This window comes from Carcharodon carcharias, assembly GCF_017639515.1.
Source record: "Carcharodon carcharias isolate sCarCar2 chromosome 27 unlocalized genomic scaffold, sCarCar2.pri SUPER_27_unloc_1, whole genome shotgun sequence".
Lineage (NCBI taxonomy): Eukaryota > Metazoa > Chordata > Chondrichthyes > Lamniformes > Lamnidae > Carcharodon > Carcharodon carcharias.
The window spans coordinates 962,425-983,489 of NW_024470624.1; the positions used below are offsets into that span (position 1 = coordinate 962,425).

General features: G+C 54.2%; 1 pseudogene; it reads right to left on the minus strand.

Moving 5' to 3' along the window:
* Positions 1 to 7,109: 7,109 nt before the first annotated feature.
* Positions 7,110 to 20,595, minus strand: LOC121273584 (annotated as a pseudogene).
* Positions 20,596 to 21,065: the final 470 nt, after the last annotated feature.

The following is a 21,065-nucleotide window of genomic DNA, read 5'->3' on the forward strand; positions in this document are numbered from 1 at the left end:
AACTCGCTGGTGTCTCTGCAGGTGGGACGACCGAGTGAGTCCCTTCCTACACTCAGAGCAGGTGAATGGCCTTTAACCGCTGTGAACTCGCTGGTGTCTCTGCAGGTGGGATGACCGAGTGAGTCCCTTCCTACACTCAGAGCAGGTGAACGGCCTCTCCCTGGTGTGATCTGTCTGGTTCCTCAGCAGGTGGGATGACCGAGTGAATCCCTTCCCACACTCAGAGCAGGTGAACGTCCTCTCCCCAGTGTGAAATGTCTGGTGCCTCAGCAGGTGGGACGACCGACTGAATCCCTTCCCACACACAGAGCAGGCGAAGGGACTCTCCTCGGTGTGAACTCGCTGGTGTATATGCAGGTGGGATAACTGATTAAATCCCTTCCCACACTCAGAGCAGGTGAAGGGACTCTCCCCGGTGTGAACTCGCCGACGCACCGCAGTGCGCATAAATCAGTGAACCTCTTTCCACACTCAGAGCAGGTGAACGGTCTCTTCACGGTATGAACTTGCTGGTGTTTCAGCTGCTCGGATGAATCACTGAGTCCCTTCCCACACTTGGAGCAGGTGAACGGCTTCGCTCCGATGTGAAATCGCTGGTGTGTCAGCAGATGGGATGACCGAGTGAATCCTTTCCCGCTCTCAGAGCAGGTGAACATCCTCTCCCCGGTGTGAACTCGCTGGTGTCTCTGCAGGTGGGATAACTGAGTGAATCCCTTCCCACAGTCAGAGCAGGTAAATGGCCTCTCCACACTGTGAACTCGCTGGTGAGTCAGCAGGGAGCATGAATCACTAAATCCCTTCCCACACTCAGAGCAGGTGAAGGGCCTCACCCCGATAAGAACTCACTGGTGTCTCTGCAGGTGGGATAACTGAGTGAATTCCTTCCCACAGTCAGAAGAGGTGAATGGTCTCTCCTCGCTGTGAACTCACTGCTGTTTCTGCAGGTGGGATAACTGAGTGAATCCCTTCCCACACTCAGGGCATGTGAAGGGTCTCTCTCCGGTGTGAACTCGCTAGTGTCTCTGCAGGTGGGGTAACTGAGTGAATCCCTTCCTAAAGTCAGAGCAGGCGAAGGGTCTCTCCCCGGTGTGAACTTGCTGGTGTCTCTGCAGGTGGGGTAACTGTGTGAATCGCTTCCCATACTCAGAGCAGGTGAATGGACTCTCCCCGGTGTAAAATCGCTGGTGTCTCTGCAGGTGTGATGACAGAATTAATCTCTTTCCACACTCAGAGCTGCTGAATGGGCTCTACCCAGTGTGAACTCGCTGGTGGGTCAGCAAGGAGGATGAATCACTAAATCCCGTTCCATACACAGAACAGATGAATGGTCTCTCCCTGGTGTGAACTCGCTGATGCATCCGCAGGGCGGATAAAGCAGCGAATCCCTTTCCACACTCAAAGTGCGCGAACGGTCCCTCCCCGGAGTTAACTCGTTGGTCTGTCAGCAGCTGGAATGACCAATTGAATCCCTTCCTACACTCAGAGGAGGTGAGCGGCCTCTCCCCAGTGTGAACTGACTGGTGCCTCAGCAGGTGGAACGACCGACTGAATCCCTTCCCACACTCAGAGCAGGTCAATGACCTCTCCACGGTGTAAAATCGCTGGTGTCTCTGCAGGTGTGATGACAGAATTAATCCCTTTCCACACTCAGAGCTGGTGAATGGGCTCTACCCAGTGTGAACTCGCTGGTGAGTCAGCAAGGAAGATGAATCACTAAATCCCTTTCCACACTCAGAACAGGTGAATGGTCTCTCCCTGGTGTGAACTTGCTGATGGCTCTGCAGGTGGGATAACTGAGTGAATCCCTTCCCACACTTGCAGCAGGTGAAAGGTCTCTCCCCAGTGTGAACTCGCTGATGCATCCGCAGGGCGGATAAAGCAGCGAACCCCTTCCCACACTCAAAGCGCGTGAACGGTCTCTCCCCCGGAGTGAACTCGCTGGTTTATCAGCAGATGGAATGACCAAGTGAATCCCTTCCTACACTCAGAGCAGCTGAACGGCCTCTCCCCAGTGTGAACTGTCTGGTGCCTCAGCAGGTGGGACGACTGACTGAATCCCTTTCCACACTCAGAACAGGTGAATAACCTCTCCCCGGGTTAAAATTGCTGGTGTCTCTGCAGGTGTGATGACAGAATTAATCCCTTTCCACACTCAGAGCTGGTGAATGGGCTCTACCCAGTGTGAACTCGCTGGTGAGTCAGCAAGGAGGATGAATCACTAAATCCCTTCACACACTCAGAACAGGTGAATGGTTTCTCCCTGGTGTGAACTCGCTGCTGTCTCTGCAGGTGGGATAACTGAGTGAATCCCTTCCCACACTTGGAGCAGGTGAAAGGTCTCTCCCCGGTGTGAACTCGCTGATGCATCAGCAGGGCGGAAAAAGCAGCGAATCCCTTTCCACACTCAAAGCGCGTGAACTGTCTCTCCCCGGAGTGAACTCGCTGGTGTATCAGCAGATGGAATGACCAAGTGAATCCCTTCCTACACTCAGAACAGGTGAACGGCCTCTCCCCAGTGTGAACTGTCTGGTGCCTCAGCAGGTGGGACGACCGAGTGAATCCCTTCCTACACTCAAACAGGTGAATGGTCTCTCCCCGGTGTGAACTCGCTGCTGTCTCTGCAGGTTGGATGACCCAGTGAATCCTTTCCCGCTCTCAGAGCAGGTGAACGGCCTCTCCCCGGTGCGAACTCGCCAATGAGTCAGCAGGGAGGATGAATCACTAAACCACTTCCGACACTCAGAGTAGGTGAATGGCCTTTCCCCGCTTTGAACTCGCTGGGGTCACTGCAGGTGAGATGACACAATGAATCTCTTTCCACACTTGGAGCAGGTGAATGGTCTCTCCCCGGTGTGAACTCGCTGGTGACTCAGCAGCTTGGATGACCGAGTGAATCCCCTCCCACACACGGAACAGGTGAACGGCCTCACCCCGGTGTGAACTCGCTGGTTTATATGCAGGTGGGATAACTGAGTGAATCCCCTCCCACACACGGAACAGGTGAACGGCCTCTCCCCAGTGTGAACTCACTGGTGTCTCAGCAGGTGGGATAACTGAGTGAATCCCTTCCCACACTCAGAGCAGGTGAAGTTTCTCTCACCGGTGTGAACTCGCCGATGCATCCGCAGGGTGGATAAATCAGTGAATCTCTTTCCACACTCAGGGCAGGTGAATGGTCTCTCCCTGGTGTGAACTCGCTGGTGTCTCTGCAGGTGAGATAACTGAGTGAATCCCTTCCCACACTCAGAGCAGGTGAAGGTTCTCTCACTGGTGTGAACTCGCCGATGCATCCGTAGGGCGGATAAATCAGTGAATCTCTTTCCACACTCAGAGCAGGTGAACGGCCTCTCCCCAGCTGGTGTGCCAGCAGGTCACACAAATGAGTGAATCCCTTCCTAAACTCAGAGCAGGTGAATGGTCGCTCCCCGGTGTGAACTCGCCTGTCCCTCAGCAGGTGGGATGACTGAGTGAATCTCTTCCCACACTCAGAGCAGGTGAATGGTCTCTCCCAAGTGTGAACTCGCTGGTGTATCTGCAGGTGGGGTAACTGAGTGAATCCCTTCCCACAGTCAGAGCAGGTGAACGGCTTCTCCCCACTGTGAACTCGCTGGTGAGTCAGCAGGGAGCATGAATCACTAAACCCCTTCCCACACTCAGAGCAGGTGAATGGCCTTTCACCGCTGTGAACTCGCTGGTGTCTCTGCAGGTGGGACGACCGAGTGAGTCCCTTCCTACACTCAGAGCAGGTGAACGGCCTCTCCCTGGTGTGATCTGTCTGGTTCCTCAGCAGGTGGGATGACCGAGTGAATCCCTTCCCACACTCAGAGCAGGTGAACGTCCTCTCCCCAGTGTGAACTGTCTGGTGCCTCAGCAGGTGGGACGACCGACTGAATCCCTTCCCACACACAGAGCAGGCGAAGGGACTCTCCTCGGTGTGAACTCGCTGGTGTATATGCAGGTGGGATAACTGATTAAATCCCTTCCCACACTCAGAGCAGGTGAAGGGACTCTCCCCGGTGTGAACTCGCCGACGCACCGCAGTGCGCATAAATCAGTGAACCTCTTTCCACACTCAGAGCAGGTGAACGGTCTCTTCACGGTATGAACTTGCTGGTGTCTCAGCTGCTCGGATGAATCACTGAGTCCCTTCCCACACTTGGAGCAGGTGAACGGCTTCGCTCCGATGTGAAATCGCTGGTGTGTCAGCAGATGGGATGACCGAGTGAATCCTTTCCCGCTCTCAGAGCAGGTGAACATCCTCTCCCCGGTGTGAACTCGCTGGTGTCTCTGCAGGTGGGATAACTGAGTGAATCCCTTCCCACAGTCAGAGCAGGTAAGTGGCCTCTCCCCACTGTGAACTCGCTGGTGAGTCAGCAGGGAGCATGAATCACTAAATCCCTTCCCACACTCAGAACAAGTGAATGGTCTCTCCCCGATGGGAACTCACTGATGCATCCGCAGGGCGGATAAATCAGTGAATCTCTTTCCACATTCAGAGAAGGTGAACGGTCTCTACCCGGTGTGAACTCGCTGGTGTCTCTGCAGGTGGGATAACTGAGTGAATCCCTTCCCACACTCAGAGAAGGTGAAGGCTCTCTTACCGGTGTGAACTCGCCAATGCATCCGCAGGGCGGATAAATCAGTGAATCGCTTCCCACACTCATAGCAGGTGAACGGCCTCTCTCCAGTGTGAACTCGCTGGTGTCTCTGCAGGTGGGATGACCGAGTGAGTCCCTTCTCACACTCAGAGCAGGTGAACGGCCTCTCCCTGGTGTGATCTGTCGGGTTCCTCAGCAGGTGGGACGACCGAGTGAATCCCTTCCCACACTCAGAGCAGGTGAACGGCCTCTCCCCAGTGTGAACTGTCTGGTGCCTCAGCAGGTGGGACGACTGACTGAATCCCTTCCCACACTCAGAACAGGTGAATAACCTCTCCCCGGTGTAAAATCGCTGGTGTCTCTGCAGGTGTGATGACAGAATTAATCCACACTCAGAGCTGTTGAATGGGCTCTACCCGGTGTGAACTCGCTGGTGAGTCAGCAGGGAGGATGAATCACTAAATCCCTTCCCACACTCAGAACAGGTGAATGTACTCTCCCTGGTGTGAACCCGCTGGTGAGTCAGCAGATGGAATGACCAAGTGAATCCCTTCCTACACTCAGAGCAGGTGAACCGCGTCTCCCCAGTGTGAACTGTCTGGTGCCTCAGCAGGTGGGATGACCGAGTGAATCCCTTCCTACATTCAAAGCAGGCAAAGGGACTCTCCTCGGTGTGAACTCGCTGGTGTCTCTGCAGCTGGGATAACTGATTGAATCCCTTCCCACAGTCAGAGCAGGTGAAGGGTCTCTTCCCGGTGTGATCTCACTGCTCTATATGCAGGTGGGATAACTGATTAAATCCCTTCCCACACTCAGAGCAGGTGAAGGGTCTCTCCCCGGTATGAACTCGCCGACGCACCGCAGTGCGGATAAATCAGTGAACCTCTTTCCACACTCAGACCAGGTGAACGGTCTCTCCATGGTATGAACTCGCTGGTGTCTCAGCTGCTCGGATGAATCACTGAGTCCCTCCCCACACTTGGAGCAGGTGAACGGCTTCTTTCCGATGTGAACTCGCTGGTGTCTCTGCAGGTGGGATAACTGAGTGAATCCCTTCCCACAGTCAGAGCAGGTGAATGGCCTCACCCCGATATGAACTCACTGGTGTCTCTGCGGGTGGGATAACTGAGTGAATCCCTTCCCACAGTCAGAAGAGGTGAATGGTCTCTCCTCGCTGTGAACTCACTGGTGTTTCTGCAGGTGGGATAACTGAGTGAATCCCTTCCCACACTCAGGGCATGTGAAGGGTCTCTCTCCGGTGTGAACTCGCTGGTGTCTCTGCAGGTGGGGTAACTGAGTGAATCCCTTCCTAAAGTCAGAGCAGGCGAAGGGTCTCTCCCCGGTGTGAACTTGCTGGTGTCTCTGCAGGTGGGGTAACTGTGTGAATCGCTTCCCATACTCAGAGCAGGTGAATGGACTCTCCCCGGTGTAAAAAATCGCTGGTGTCTCTGCAGGTGTGATGACAGAATTAATCTCTTTCCACACTCAGAGCTGCTGAATGGGCTCTACCCAGTGTGAACTCGCTGTTGGGTCAGCAAGGAGGATGAATCACTAAATCCCGTTCCATACACAGAACAGATGAATGGTCTCTCCCTGGTGTGAACTCGCTGATGCATCCGCAGGGCGGATAAAGCAGCGAATCCCTTTCCACACTCAAAGTGCGCGAACGGTCCCTCCCCGGAGTTAACTCGTTGGTCTGTCAGCAGCTGGAATGACCAATTGAATCCCTTCCTACACTCAGAGGAGGTGAGCGGCCTCTCCCCAGTGTGAACTGTCTGGTGCCTCAGCAGGTGGAACGACCGACTGAATCCCTTCCCACACTCAGAGCAGGTCAATGACCTCTCCACAGTGTAAAATCGCTGGTGTCTCTGCAGGTGTGATGACAGAATTAATCCCTTTCCACACTCAGAGCTGGTGAATGGGCTCTACCCAGTGTGAACTCGCTGGTGAGTCAGCAAGGAAGATGAATCACTAAATCCCTTTCCACACTCAGAACAGGTGAATGGTCTCTCCCTGGTGTGAACTTGCTGATGGCTCTGCAGGTGGGATAACTGAGTGAATCCCTTCCCACACTTGCAGCAGGTGAAAGGTCTCTCCCCAGTGTGAACTCGCTGATGCATCCGCAGGGCGGATAAAGCAGCGAACTCCTTCCCACACTCAAAGCGCGTGAATGGTCTCTCCCCCGGAGTGAACTCGCTGGTTTATCAGCAGATGGAATGACCAAGTGAATCCCTTCCTACACTCAGAGCAGCTGAACGGCCTCTCCCCAGTGTGAACTGTCTGGTGCCTCAGCAGGTGGGACGACTGACTGAATCCCTTTCCACACTCAGAACAGGTGAATAACCTCTCCCCGGGTTAAAATCGCTGGTGTCTCTGCAGGTGTGATGACAGAATTAATCCCTTTCCACACTCAGAGCTGGTGAATGGGCTCTACCCAGTGTGAACTCGCTGGTGAGTCAGCAAGGAGGATGAATCACTAAATCCCTTCACACACTCAGAACAGGTGAATGGTTTCTCCCTGGTGTGAACTCGCTGCTGTCTCTGCAGGTGGGATAACTGAGTGAATCCCTTCCCACACTTGGAGCAGGTGAAAGGTCTCTCCCCGGTGTGAACTCGCTGATGCATCAGCAGGGCGGAAAAAGCAGCGAATCCCTTTCCACACTCAAAGCGCGTGAACTGTCTCTCCCCGGAGTGAACTCGCTGGTGTATCAGCAGATGGAATGACCAAGTGAATCCCTTCCTACACTCAGAACAGGTGAACGGCCTCTCCCCAGTGTGAACTGTCTGGTGCCTCAGCAAGTGGGACGACCGAGTGAATCCCTTCCTACACTCAGAACAGGTGAATGGTCTCTCCCCGGTGTGAACTCGCTGCTGTCTCTGCAGGTTGGATGACCCAGTGAATCCTTTCCCGCTCTCAGAGCAGGTGAACGGCCTCTCCCCGGTGTGAACTCGCCAATGAGTCAGCAGGGAGGATGAATCACTAAACCACTTCCGACACTCAGAGTAGGTGAATGGCCTTTCCCCGCTTTGAACTCGCTGGGGTCACTGCAGGTGAGATGACACAATGAATCTCTTTCCACACTTGGAGCAGGTGAACGGTCTCTCCCCGGTGTGAACTCGCTGGTGACTCAGCAGCTTGGACGACCGAGTGAATCCCCTCCCACACACGGAACAGGTGAACGGCCTCTCCCCGGTGTGAACTCGCTGGTTTATATGCAGGTGGGATAACTGAGTGAATCCCCTCCCACACACGGAACAGGTGAACGGCCTCTCCCCAGTGTGAACTCACTGGTGTCTCTGCAGGTGGGATAACTGAGTGAATCCCTTCCCACACTCAGAGCAGGTGAAGGTTCTCTCACCGGTGTGAACTCGCCGATACATCCGCAGGGTGGATAAATCAGTGAATCTCTTTCCACACTCAGAGCAGGTGAACGGCCTCTCCCCAGCTGGTGTGCCAGCAGGTCACACAACCACGTGAATCCCTTCCCAAACTCAGAGCAGGTGAATGGTCTCTCCCAAGTGTGAACTCGCTGGTGTATCTGCAGGTGGGGTAACGGAGTGAATCCCTTCCCACACTCAGAGCAGGTGAATGGCCTTTCACCGCTGTGAATTCGCTGGTGTCTCTAAGGTGAGATGACAGAATTAATCCCTTTCCACACTCAGAGCAGGTGAATGGCCTCTCCCCATTGTGAACTCGCTGGTGTATCTCCAGCCTGTAAAACTCAGTGAATCCTTTCCCACACTCATAGCAGGTGAACGGCCTCTCTCCAGTGTGAACTCGCTGGTGTCTCTGCAGGTGGGATGACCGAGTGAGCCCCTTCTCACACTCAGAGCAGGTGAACGGCCTCTCCCTGGTGTGATCTGTCGGGTTCCTCAGCAGGTGGGACGACCGAGTGAATCCCTTCCCACACTCAGAGCAGGTGAACGGCCTCTCCCCAGTGTGAACTGTCTGGTGCCTCAGCAGGTGGGACGACTGACTGAATCCCTTCCCACACTCAGAACAGGTGAATAACCTCTCCCCGGTGTAAAATCGCTGGTGTCTCTGCAGGTGTGATGACAGAATTAATCCACACTCAGAGCTGGTGAATGGGCTCTACCCGGTGTGAACTCGCTGGTGAGTCAGCAGGGAGGATGAATCACTAAATCCCTTCCCACACTCAGAACAGGTGAATGTACTCTCCCTGGTGTGAACCCGCTGGTGAGTCAGCAGATGGAATGACCAAGTGAATCCCTTCCTACACTCAGAGCAGGTGAACCGCGTCTCCCCAGTGTGAACTGTCTGGTGCCTCAGCAGGTGGGACGACCGAGTGAATCCCTTCCTACATTCAAAGCAGGCAAAGGGACTCTCCTCGGTGTGAACTCGCTGGTGTCTCTGCAGGTGGGATAACTGATTGAATCCCTTCCCACAGTCAGAGCAGGTGAAGGGTCTCTTCCCGGTGTGATCTCACTGCTGTATATGCAGGTGGGATAACTGATTAAATCCCTTCCCACACTCAGAGCAGGTGAAGGGTCTCTCCCCGGTATGAACTCGCCGACGCACCGCAGTGCGGATAAATCAGTGAACCTCTTTCCACACTCAGACCAGGTGAACGGTCTCTCCATGGTATGAACTCGCTGGTGTCTCAGCTGCTCGGATGAATCACTGAGTCACTCCCCACACTTGGAGCAGGTGAACGGCTTCTTTCCGATGTGAACTCGCTGGTGTCTCTGCAGGTGGGATAACTGAGTGAATCCCTTCCCACAGTCAGAGCAGGTGAATGGCCTCACCCCGGTGTGAACTCGCGGGTGTCTCTGCAGGTGGGATAACTGAGTGAATCCCTTCCCACAGTCAGAAGAGGTGAATGGTCTCTCCTCGCTGTGAACTCACTGATGTTTCTGCAGGTGGGATAACTGAGAGAATCCCTTCCTAAAGTCAGAGCAGGCGAAGGGTCTCTCCCCGGTGTGAACTCGCTGGTGCCTCAGCAGGTGGGACGACTGACTGAATCCCTTCCCACACTCAGAACAGGTCAATGACCTCTCCCCGGTGTAAAATCGCTGGTGTCTCTGCAGGTGTGATGACAGAATTAATCCCTTTCCACACTCAGAGCTGGTGAATGGGCTCTACCCAGTGTGAACTCGCTGGTGAGTCAGCAAGGAGGATGAATCACTAAATCCCTTTCCACACTCAGAACAGGTGAATGGTCTCTCCCTGGTGTGAACTCGCTGGTGTCTCTGCAGGTGAGATAACTGAGTGAATCCCTTCCCACACTCAGAGCAGGTGAAGGTTCTCTCACTGGTGTGAACTCGCCGATGCATCCGTAGGGCGGATAAATCAGTGAATCTCTTTCCACACTCAGAGCAGGTGAACGGCCTCTCCCCAGCTGGTGTGCCAGCAGGTCACACAAACGAGTGAATCCCTTCCTAAACTCAGAGCAGGTGAATGGTCGCTCCCTGGTGTGAACTCGCCTGTCCCTCAGCAGGTGGGATGACTGAGTGAATCTCTTCCCACACTCAGAGCAGGTGAATGGTCTCTCCCAAGTGTGAACTCGCTGGTGTATCTGCAGGTGGGGTAACTGAGTGAATCCCTTCCCACAGTCAGAGCAGGTGAACGGCTTCTCCCCACTGTGAACTCGCTGGTGAGTCAGCAGGGAGCATGAATCACTAAACCCCTTCCCACACTCAGAGCAGGTGAATGGCCTTTCACCGCTGTGAACTCACTGGTGTCTCTGCAGGTGGGACGACCGAGTGAGTCCCTTCCTACACTCAGAGCAGGTGAATGGCCTTTAACCGCTGTGAACTCGCTGGTGTCTCTGCAGGTGGGATGACCGAGTGAGTCCCTTCCTACACTCAGAGCAGGTGAACGGCCTCTCCCTGGTGTGATCTGTCTGGTTCCTCAGCAGGTGGGATGACCGAGTGAATCCCTTCCCACACTCAGAGCAGGTGAACGTCCTCTCCCCAATGTGAAATGTCTGGTGCCTCAGCAGGTGGGACGACCGACTGAATCCCTTCCCACACACAGAGCAGGCGAAGGGACTCTCCTCGGTGTGAACTCGCTGGTGTATATGCAGGTGGGATAACTGATTAAATCCCTTCCCACACTCAGAGCAGGTGAAGGGACTCTCCCCGGTGTGAACTCGCCGACGCACCGCAGTGCGCATAAATCAGTGAACCTCTTTCCACACTCAGAGCAGGCGAAGGGTCTCTCCCCGGTGTGAACTCGCTGGTGCCTCAGCAGGTGGGAAGACTGACTGAATCCCTTCCCACACTCAGAACAGGTCAATGACCTCTCCCCGGTGTAAAATCGCTGGTGTCTCTGCAGGTGTGATGACAGAATTAATCACTTTCCACACTCAGAGCTGGTGAATGGGCTCTACCCAGTGTGAACTCGCTGGTGAGTCAGCAAGGAGGATGAATCACTAAATCCCTTTCCACACTCAGAACAGGTGAATGGTCTCTCCCTGGTGTGAACTCGCTGGTGTCTCTGCAGGTGAGATAACTGAGTGAATCCCTTCCCACACTCAGAGCAGGTGAAGGTTCTCTCACTGGTGTGAACTCGCCGATGCATCCGTAGGGCGGATAAATCAGTGATTCTCTTTCCACACTCAGAGCAGGTGAACGGCCTCTCCCCAGCTGGTGTGCCAGCAGGTCACACAAACGAGTGAATCCCTTCCTAAACTCAGAGCAGGTGAATGGTCGCTCCCTGGTGTGAACTCGCCTGTCCCTCAGCAGGTGGGATGACTGAGTGAATCTCTTCCCACACTCAGAGCAGGTGAATGGTCTCTCCCAAGTGTGAACTCGCTGGTGTATCTGCAGGTGGGGTAACTGAGTGAATCCCTTCCCACAGTCAGAGCAGGTGAACGGCTTCTCCCCACTGTGAACTCGCTGGTGAGTCAGCAGGGAGCATGAATCACTAAACCCCTTCCCACACTCAGAGCAGGTGAATGGCCTTTCACCGCTGTGAACTCACTGGTGTCTCTGCAGGTGGGACGACCGAGTGAGTCCCTTCCTACACTCAGAGCAGGTGAATGGCCTTTAACCGCTGTGAACTCGCTGGTGTCTCTGCAGGTGGGATGACCGAGTGAGTCCCTTCCTACACTCAGAGCAGGTGAACGGCCTCTCCCTGGTGTGATCTGTCTGGTTCCTCAGCAGGTGGGATGACCGAGTGAATCCCTTCCCACACTCAGAGCAGGTGAACGTCCTCTCCCCAGTGTGAACTGTCTGGTGCCTCAGCAGGTGGGACGACCGACTGAATCCCTTCCCACACACAGAGCAGGCGAAGGGACTCTCCTCGGTGTGAACTCGCTGGTGTATATGCAGGTGGGATAACTGATTAAATCCCTTCCCACACTCAGAGCAGGTGAAGGGACTCTCCCCGGTGTGAACTCGCCGACGCACCGCAGTGCGCATAAATCAGTGAACCTCTTTCCACACTCAGAGCAGGTGAACGGTCTCTTCACGGTATGAACTTGCTGGTGTCTCAGCTGCTCGGATGAATCACTGAGTCCCTTCCCACACTTGGAGCAGGTGAACGGCTTCGCTCCGATGTGAAATCGCTGGTGTGTCAGCAGATGGGACGACCGAGTGAATCCTTTCCCGCTCTCAGAGCAGGTGAACATCCTCTCCCCGGTGTGAACTCGCTGGTGTCTCTGCAGGTGGGATAACTGAGTGAATCCCTTCCCACAGTCAGAGCAGGTAAATGGCCTCTCCCCACTGTGAACTCGCTGGTGAGTCAGCAGGGAGGATGAATCACTAAATCCCTTCCCACACTCAGAGCAGGTGAAGGGCCTCACCCCGATATGAACTCATTGGTGTCTCTGCGGGTGGGATAACTGAGTGAATTCCTTCCCACAGTCAGAAGAGGTGAATGGTCTCTCCTCGCTGTGAACTCACTGGTGTCTCTGCAGGTGGGGTAACTGAGTGAATCCCTTCCTAAAGTCAGAGCAGGCGAAGGGTCTCTCCCCGGTGTGAACTTGCTGGTGTCTCTGCAGGTGGGGTAACTGTGTGAATCGCTTCCCATACTCAGAGCAGGTGAATGGACTCTCCCCGGTGTAAAATCGCTGGTGTCTCTGCAGGTGTGATGACAGAATTAATCTCTTTCCACACTCAGAGCTGCTGAATGGCTCTACCCAGTGTGAACTCGCTGGTGGGTCAGCAAGGAGGATGAACCACTAAATCCCGTTCCATACACAGAACAGATGAATGGTCTCTCCCTGGTGTGAACTCGCTGATGCATCCGCAGGGCGGATAAAGCAGCGAATCCCTTTCCACACTCAAAGTGCGCGAACGGTCCCTCCCCGGAGTTAACTCGTTGGTCTGTCAGCAGCTGGAATGACCAATTGAATCCCTTCCTACACTCAGAGGAGGTGAGCGGCCTCTCCCCAGTGTGAACTGTCTGGTGCCTCAGCAGGTGGAACGACCTACTGAATCCCTTCCCACACTCAGAGCAGGTCAATGACCTCTCCACGGTGTAAAATCGCTGGTGTCTCTGCAGGTGTGATGACAGAATTAATCCCTTTCCACACTCAGAGCTGGTGAATGGGCTCTACCCAGTGTGAACTCGCTGGTGAGTCAGCAAGGAAGATGAATCACTAAATCCCTTTCCACACTCAGAACAGGTGAATGGTCTCTCCCTGGTGTGAACTTGCTGATGGCTCTGCAGGTGGGATAACTGAGTGAATCCCTTCCCACACTTGCAGCAGGTGAAAGGTCTCTCCCCAGTATGAACTCGCTGATGCATCCGCAGGGCGGATAAAGCAGCGAACCCCTTCCCACACTCAAAGCGCGTGAACGGTCTCTCCCCCGGAGTGAACTCGCTGGTTTATCAGCAGATGGAATGACCAAGTGAATCCCTTCCTACACTCAGAGCAGCTGAACGGCCTCTCCCCAGTGTGAACTGTCTGGTGCCTCAGCAGGTGGGACGACTGACTGAATCCCTTTCCACACTCAGAACAGGTGAATAACCTCTCCCCGGGTTAAAATCGCTGGTGTCTCTGCAGGTGTGATGACAGAATTAATCCCTTTCCACACTCAGAGCTGGTGAATGGGCTCTACCCAGTGTGAACTCGCTGGTGAGTCAGCAAGGAGGATGAATCACTAAATCCCTTCACACACTCAGAACAGGTGAATGGTTTCTCCCTGGTGTGAACTCGCTGCTGTCTCTGCAGGTGGGATAACTGAGTGAATCCCTTCCCACACTTGGAGCAGGTGAAAGGTCTCTCCCCGGTGTGAACTCGCTGATGCATCAGCAGGGCGGAAAAAGCAGCGAATCCCTTTCCACACTCAAAGCGCGTGAACTGTCTCTCCCCGGAGTGAACTCGCTGGTGTATCAGCAGATGGAATGACCAAGTGAATCCCTTCCTACACTCAGAACAGGTGAACGGCCTCTCCCCAGTGTGAACTGTCTGGTGCCTCAGCAGGTGGGACGACCGAGTGAATCCCTTCCTACACTCAGAACAGGTGAATGGTCTCTCCCTGGTGTGAACTCGCTGCTGTCTCTGCAGGTTGGATGACCCAGTGAATCCTTTCCCGCTCTCAGAGCAGGTGAACGGCCTCTCCCCGGTGCGAACTCGCCAATGAGTCAGCAGGGAGGATGAATCACTAAACCACTTCCGACACTCAGAGTAGGTGAATGGCCTTTCCCCACTTTGAACTCACTGGGGTCACTGCAGGTGAGATGACACAATGAATCTCTTTCCACACTTGGAGCAGGTGAACGGTCTCTCCCCGGTGTGAACTCGCTGGTGACTCAGCAGCTTGGACGACCGAGTGAATCCCCTCCCACACACGGAACAGGTGAACGGCCTCTCCCCGGTGTGAACTCGCTGGTTTATATGCAGGTGGGATAACTGAGTGAATCCCCTCCCACACACGGAACAGGTGAACGGCCTCTCCCCAGTGTGAACTCACTGGTGTCTCTGCAGGTGGGATAACTGAGTGAATCCCTTCCCACACTCAGAGCAGGTGAAGGTTCTCTCACCGGTGTGAACTCGCCGATGCATCCGCAGGGTGGATAAATCAGTGAATCTCTTTCCACACTCAGAGCAGGTGAACGGCCTCTCCCCAGCTGGTGTGCCAGCAGGTCACACAACCAAGTGAATCCCTTCCCAAACTCAGAGCAGGTGAATGGTCTCTCCCAAGTGTGAACTCGCTGGTGTATCTGCAGGTGGGGTAACGGAGTGAATCCCTTCCCACACTCAGAGCAGGTGAATGGCCTTTCACCGCTGTGAATTCGCTGGTGTCTCTAAGGTGAGATGACAGAATTAATCCCTTTCCACACTCAGAGCAGGTGAATGGCCTCTCCCCATTGTGAACTCGCTGGTGTATCTCCAGCCTGTAAAACTCAGTGAATCCTTTCCCACACTCATAGCAGGTGAACGGCCTCTCTCCAGTGTGAACTCGCTGGTGTCTCTGCAGGTGGGATGACCGAGTGAGTCCCTTCTCACACTCAGAGCAGGTGAACAAGCCTCTCCCTGGTGTGATCTGTCGGGTTCCTCAGCAGGTGGGATGACCGAGTGAATCCCTTCCCACACTCAGAGCAGGTGAATGTCCTCTCCCCAATGTGAACTGTATGGTGCCTGAGCAGGTGGGACGACCGACTGAATCGCTTCCCACCCTCAGAACAGGTGAATGTCCTCTCCCCGGTGTAAAATCGCTGGTGTCTCTGCAGGTGTGATGACAGAATTAATCCCTTTCCACACTCAGATCTGGTGAATGGGCTCTACCCAGTGTGAAGTCGCTGGTGAGTCAGCAGGGAGGATGAATCACTAAATCCCTTTCCACACTCAGAACTGGTGAATGACCTCTCCCTGGTGTAAAATCGCTGGTGTCTCTGCAGGTGTGATGACAGAATTAATCCCTTTCCACACTCAGAGCTGGTGAATGGGCTCTACCCAGTGTGAACTCACTGGTGAGTCAGCAGGGAGGATGAATCACTAAATGCCTTTCCACACTCAGATCAGGTGAAAGGTCTCTCCCCGGTGTGAACTGTCTGGTGCTTCAGCAGGTGGGACGACTGACTGAATCCCTTCCCACACTCAGAACAGGTCAATGACCTCTCCCCGGGGTAAAATCGCTGGTGTCTCTGCAGGTGGGACGACCGAGTGAATCCCTTCCCACACACGGAACATGTGAATGGCCTCTCCCCGGCATGAACTCGCTGGTGTGTCAGCAGATAGGATGACCAAGTGAATCCCTTCCCACACTCAGAGCAGGTGAATGGCCTCTCCCATTGTAAACTCACTGCGGAATCAGTAGGCAGGATGAATCACTAAATCCCTTTCCATATTCAGAGCAGGTGAACGGCCTCTCCCCGCTGTAATCTCGCTGGGGAGTCAGCAGGCAGGATGAATCACTAAATCCCTTTCCACATTCAGAGCAGGTGAACGGCCTCTCCCTGGTGTGAACTCGCCGATGCATCCACAGGGCGGATAAATCAGTGAATCTCTTTCCACACTTAGAGCAGGTGAACGGCCTCTCCCCAGCCGATGTGCCAGCAGGTCACACAACCGAGTGAATCTCTTCCCACAGTCAGAGCGGGTGAATGGACTCTCCCTGCAGTGAACACGCTGGTGAATCAGCAGGGAGGATGAATCACTAAAACCCTTCCAACACTTAGAGCAGCTGAATGGCCATTCCCTGCTGTGAACTGTCTGGTGTCTCTGCAGGTGAGATGACACAATGAATCTCTTTCCACACGGAGCAGGTGAACAGTCTCTCCCCGGTGTGAACTCGCTGGTGTCTCTGCAGGTGGGACGACCGAGTGAATCCCTTGCCACACACGGAACAGGTGAACGGACTCTCCCCAGTGTGAACCCGCTGGTGTGCCAGCAGGTATGATGAATCACTAAATCCATTTCCAGATTCAGAACAGATAAATGGTCTCTCCCCGGTGTGAACCTGCTGGTGTATCTGCAGGTGAGATAACTGAGTGAATCCCTTCCCATACACAGAGCAGGCGAAGGCACTCTCCTCGGTGTGAACTCGCTGGTGTCTCTGCAGGTGGGATAACTGATTGAATCCCTTCCCACACTCAGAGCAGGTGAAGGGTCTCTCCCCGGTGTTAACTCACTGGTGTGTCAGCAGATGGGATGACCGAGCGAATCCTTTCCCACTCTCAGAGCAGGTGAACAGCCTCTCCCCAGTGTGAACTCACTGGTGTATCTGCAGGTCGGGAACTGTGTGAATCCCTTCCCACAGTCAGAGCAGGTGAATGGCCTCTCCCCAGTGTGAACTCGCTGGTGAGTCAGCGGGGAGGATGAATAACTAAATCCCTTCACACACTCAGAGAAGGTGAATGGTCTCTCCCTGCTGTGAACTCGCTGGTGTATCTAAGGAGAGATGACAGAATTAGTCCCTTCCCACACTCAGAACAGGTGAATGCTCTCTCCCCGATGTGAACTCGCCGATACATCCGCAGGGCGGATAAATCAGTGAATTTCTTTCCACACTCAGAGCAGGTGAACGGCCTCTCCCCAGTGTGAACTCGCTGGTGTCTCTGCAGGTGGGATAACTGAGTGAATCCCTTCCCACAGTCACAGCAGGTGAATGGCCTCTCCCCACTGTGAACTCGCTGGTGAGTCAGCAGGGAGGATGAATCACTAAATTGCTTCACACATTCAGAGAAGGTGAATGGCCTCTCCCCAGTGTGAACTCGCTGGTGTATCTGCAGGTCAGAAACTGAGTGAATCCCTTCCCACACTCAGAGCCGGTGAATGGCCTTTCACCGCTGTGAACTCGATGGTGTCTCTAAGGTGAGATGACAGAATTAATCTCTTCAAACACTCAGAGCAGGTGAATGGTCTCTCCGCAGTGTGAACTCGCCGATGCATCCGCAGGGTGGATAAATCAGTGAATTTCTTTCCACACTCAGAGCAGGTGAACGGCCTCTCCCTGGTGTGAACTGTCTGGTGCCTCAGCAGGTGTGATAACTGAGCGAATCATTTTCATACTCAGTACAGGTGAAGGGTCTCTCCCCAGTGTGAACTCGCTGGTGTATCTGCAGGTGGGATGATTGAGTGAATCCCTTTCACACACTCAGTGCAGGTGAAAGGTCTCTCCCCATGCATCCACAGGGCGGATAAATCAGTGAATCTCTTTCCACACTCAGAGCAGGTGAATGGCCTCTCCCCAGCTGGTGTGCCAGCAGGTCACACAAACGAGTGAATCTCTTCCCACACTCAGAGCAGGTGAATGGCCTCTCCCCAGAGTGAACTCGCTGGTGCCTCAGCAGGTGGGACAACCCAGTGAATCTCTTCCCACACTCAGAGAGGTGAATGGCCTCTCCCTGCGGTGAACATGCTGGTGAGTCAGCAGGGAGGTTGAATCACTAAACCCCTTCCCACACTCAGAGCAGCTGAATGGCCATTCCCCGGTGTGAACTCGCTGGTGTCTCTGCAGGTGAGATAACACGATGAATCTCTTTCCACACTTGGAGCAGGTGAACGGTCTCTCCCCGATGTGAACTGTCTGGTGCGTCAGCAGGTGGGACGACCGAGTGAATCCCTTCCCAAACTCAGAGCAGATGAATGGTCTCTCTCCGGTGTGAACTCGCTGATGCCTCAGCAGGTGGGATGACCGAGTGAATCCCATCCCACACACAGAACAGGTCAACGGCCTATCCCCAGTGTGAACTCGCTGCTGTGCCAGCATGTCACACAACCGAGTGAATCTCCTCCCACATTCTGAGCAGATCAGCCAGTCCCCGGTATGAACCCGCTGGTGTGTCAGCAGGTAGGATGAATCACTAAATCCATTTCCACATTCAGAACAGGTAAATGGTCTCTCCCCGGTGTGAAGCCGCTGGTGTATCTGCAGGTGAGATAACTGAGTGAATCCCTTCCCACAGTCAGAGCAGGTGAAGGGTCTCTTCATGGTGTGAACTCGCTGGTGTATATGCAGGTGGGATAACTGATTGAATCCCTTCCCACACTCAGAGCAGGTGAAGGGTCCCTCCACGGTGTGAACTCGCCAACGCACTGCAGTGCGGAAAAATCAGTGAACCTCTTTCCACACTCAGAGCAGGTGAACGGTCTCTCCACGGTATGAACTCGCTGGTGTCTCAGCTGCTCGGATGAATCACTGAGTCCCTTCCCACACTTGCAGCAGATGAATGGCTTCTCCCCGATGTGAACTCGCTGGTGTTTCAGCAGATGGGATGACCGAGTGAATCCTTTCCCGCTCTCAGAGCAGGTGAACAGCCTCTGCCCGGTGTGAACTCGCTGGTGTCTCTGCAGGTGGGATAACTGAGTGAATCCCTTTCCACAGTCAGAGCAGGTGAATGGCCTCTCCCCACTGAGAACTCGCTGGTGAGTCAGCAGGGAGGATGAATCACTAAATCCCTTCCGACACTCAGAGCAGGTGAATGGCCTCTCCCCACTGTGAACTCGCTGGTGAGTCAGCAGGGAGGATGAATCACTAAATCCCTTTCCACACTCAGATCAGGTGAATGGTCTCTCCCTGGTGTGAACTCGCTGGTGCATCCGCAAGGCGGATAAAGCAGCGAATCCCTTTCCACACTCAAAGCGCGCGAACGGTCTCTCCCTGGAGTAAACTTGCTGGTGCGTCAGATGATGGAATGACCAAGTGAATACCTTCCTACACTCAGAGGAGGTGAATGGCCTCTCCCCAGTGTGAACTGTCTGGTGCCTCAGCAGGTGGGACGACCGACTGAATCCCTTCCCACACTCAGAACAGGTCAATAACCTCTCTCCGGTGTAAAATCGCTGGTGTCTCTGCAGGTGTGATGACAGAATTAATCCCTTTCCACACTCAGAGCTGGTGAATGGGCTTTACCCAGTGTGAACTCGCTGGTGAGTCAGCAAGGAGAATGAATCACTAAATCCCTTTCCACACTCAGAACAGGTGAATGGTCTCTCCCTGGTGTGAACTCGCTGGTGTCTCTGCAGAAGTGATGACAGAATGAATCCACACTCAGAGCTGGTGAATGGGCTCTACCGGGTGTGAACTCGCTGGTGAGTCAGCAAGGAGGATGAATCACTAAATCCCTTCCCACACTCAGAACAGGTGAATGTACTCTCCCCGGTGTGAACCCGCTGGTGAGTCAGCAGATGGAATGACCAAGTGAATCCCTTCCTACACTCAGAGCAGGTGAACGGCCTCTCCCCCGTGTGAACTGTCTGGTGCCTCAGCAGGTGGGACGACCGAGTGAATCCCTTCCCACACTCAGAGCAGGTGAATGGTCTCTCCCCGGTGTGAACTCGCTGGTGTCTCTGCAGATGGGACGACTGAGTGAATCCTTTCCCATTCTCAGAGCAGGTGAACGGTCTCTCCCCGGTGTGAACCTGCTGGTGTGCCAGCAGGTTGGATGACCGAGTGAATCCTTTCCCGCTCTCAGAGCAGGTGAACGGCCTCTCCCCGGTGCGAACTCGCTAATGAGTCAGCAGGGAGGATGAATCACTAAACCACTTCCAACACTCAGAGCAGGTGAATGGCCTTTCCCCGCTGTGAACTTGCTGGCGTCACTGCAGGTGAGATGACACAATGAATCTCGTTCCACACTTGGAGCAGGTGAACGGCCTCTCCCCCGTGTGAACTCGCTGGTTTATATGCAGGTGGGATAACTGAATGAATCCCTTCCCACACACAGAGCAGGTGAATGATCTCTCCCCAGTGTGAACTCGCTGGTGTTTCTGTAGGTGGGATAACTGAGTGAATCCCTTCCCACACTCAGAGCAGGTGAAGGTTCTCTCACCGGTGTGAACCCGCCGATGCATCCGCAGGGCGGATAAATCAGTGAATCTCTTTCCACACTCAGAGCAGGTGAATGGCCTCTCCCCAGCTGGTGTGCCAGCAGGTCACACAACTGAGTGAATCCCTTCCCAAACTCAGAGCAGGTGAATGGTCGCTCCCCGCTGTGAACTCGCTGGTGTCTCTGCAGGTGGGACGACCGAGTGAATCCTTTCCCATTCTCAGAGCAGGTGGACGGCCTCTCCCCGGTGTGAACCTGCTGATGTGCCAGCAGGTTGGATGACCGAGCGAATCCCTTCCCACTCTCAGAGCAGGTGAACAGCCTCTCCCCGGTGTGAACTCGCTGGTGTCTCTGCAGGTGGGATAACTGAGTGAATCCCTTCCCACAGTCAGAGCAGGTGAATGGCCTCTTTCCAGTGTGAACTCACTGGTGAGTCAGCAAGGAGGATGAATCACTAAATCCCTTCCCACACTCAGAGCAGGTGAATGGCCTCTCCCCGGTTTGAACTCGCTGGTGTATCTGCAGGTCGGAAACTGAGTGAATCCCTTCCTACACTCAGAGCAGGTGAAAGGCCTTTCACCGCTGTGAACTCGCTGCTGTCTCTAAGGTGAGATGACAGAATTAATCCCTTCTCACATTCAGAGCAGGTGAATGGTCTCTCCCCGATGTGAACTCGCCGATGCATTCACAGGGCGGATAAATCAGTGAATTTCTTTCCACACTCAGAGCAGGTGAACGGCCTCTCCCCAGTGTGAACTGTCTGGTGCCTCAGCAAGTGGGAT